Source organism: Musca vetustissima, unplaced genomic scaffold (genome assembly GCF_032173495.1).
Source record: "Musca vetustissima isolate MV318-11 ecotype Yass unplaced genomic scaffold, APGP_CSIRO_Mvet_v1 utg27291, whole genome shotgun sequence".
Classification (NCBI taxonomy): domain Eukaryota; kingdom Metazoa; phylum Arthropoda; class Insecta; order Diptera; family Muscidae; genus Musca; species Musca vetustissima.
Genome location: NW_026888569.1, coordinates 15473 through 17406, shown reverse-complemented (window position 1 = coordinate 17406; position 1934 = coordinate 15473).

Genomic DNA, 1934 nt, shown 5'->3' with positions numbered 1-1934 from the left:
TTTCTTTTTTAGAGTTCTTAAAAATGAAGTCCTTTGAAGTGTTTTGTTTTTTTGCATCATTGACTCTCATCAAATTCTCCACCCAGCCATACAAAATGAATAAATTGTCTATGCCGAGCCCATTGAGTATGGGTATGTGTGTGTCTTGTTAGGGGATTCGACAGGAAATATGGATGTGAGGTAAAGTGTATGTCTTCTGTATACACTATTGCTTGGCTGTGTATGTATGTGTGTAATTTCATGATATCACATTGTGCGACACTGGGATAACAGGAAAATAAGCAAGCAGGACATATATATAGGCGGAGATTTTTTAAAAGTATTTTTTCTTAGGCGCCAACATAGATTTTTAGAATATTGGCGTAGGGGATGATAGATACCAAGCAACGGCTTTGATTGGCCTTAACATGGCGAAGTTCAGGCTTATTTTGGTCACTCTTTCATCTAAATTGTGGGCACTGACCTCCCCGCGGTGTCACCTGGGTAGCTATTTTCATCACCCGTTGAAATTGCGAGCTGATAAGTGCCGCGAGTTCACCCATAAGAACTATACCAAAATGGGTTGAGGCGTCGGGTTAGTTGCCCACACTCGGAAAACACCTCGTACTATGAAAAAGCAAAGAAAAAGAAAACCAAACTCAAAGGACCACGCTCTGGAAATCTATACTCGCTCGCTTTGGCGGATGTACTCAAGAAGTACAAAGCCGATATTATTGCCTTACAGGAAATGTGATGGAAAGGGACAGGCGTAAGTAAATCAGAAGATTACGCATTATAGCTGCCATGAAACGAGACATAAATTTGGATGCGGACTTATGGTCAAAAGGAGAATAAAAGACCTCGTCTCCAGATTCACTCCAGTAGATGAGCGAATTGCTATAATCTGCATAAAGCGAAGTTCTTCGAAATCAGTCTTATTTGCGCCCATGCTTCGACCTAAGACGAAGATGAGCAGACCAAAGACATATTTTACGGGCGGCTCGGAACAGCATATGACCACTGCCCTGGCCATGTCATTGAAAGTCTGTTAGAAGATTTTAATGCCAAAAATCGGAAGGGAAAATATCATTGGCGCCGCCGTCGGAAAATTCAGCCTTCATGAAGAAACATCCGACAACGGCATGAGGTTGACTGACTTCGTGGCAGCAATAAACATCGTAGTTAGCAGCACTAGATTCAAGCATCTCGATATACACAAGGCCACCTGGATCTCTCCTGATCAAGCAACGAGAAATCAAATTGATCATGTTGTGATGGACGGAAGACATTCAACCAGTGTATTAGACGTTCGATCGATCCGAGGAGAGAATATAGATTCGGACCACTACATTGTAGCAGCCAAGGTTCGCCGTCGTCTTAATGTTGCAGCAAAAGTGCCATCTAACACAAAACGGAAACCCGACGTCGAAAAGTTGCAACCACAACAGGTAGCCGAGGCGTACTCCACTCAACTTACCCACCGACTTGACGAAGGCACTTCTTGTCCCGATAATAGTATAGAAGCACAATGGCAAAAAATTGCCCACTCCCTACAAATTGCAGCAAAAGCTACGCTTGGGTACCACAAACCACCACCAAGAAACCCAAGGTACGATCAGGAGTGTCGTAATGCTACTGATGTGAAAAACGCAGCGTATAGGGCAACCCTGCAGACAGTAGTAACACGTAATGCGATGGAAAATTATCAGGAGAAAAGCAGAGAGGAGAAACGTATTTTCAGAAAAAAGAAGACAGAACAAGAAAAACATGAGCGTGAGTAAATCGAGATGTACAGGAGTCAGAATGAAGTCCGAAAATTTTACCAAGGAGTAAAACATCAAACCGATGGCTTTGGTGCAGGCACATCCTCCTGTAGAGATGAAGAAGGAAACCTGGTGAGAGATACAGACAGCGTGCTGAGGATCTGGAAGGAGCATTTCGAAAAAATTTCTGGT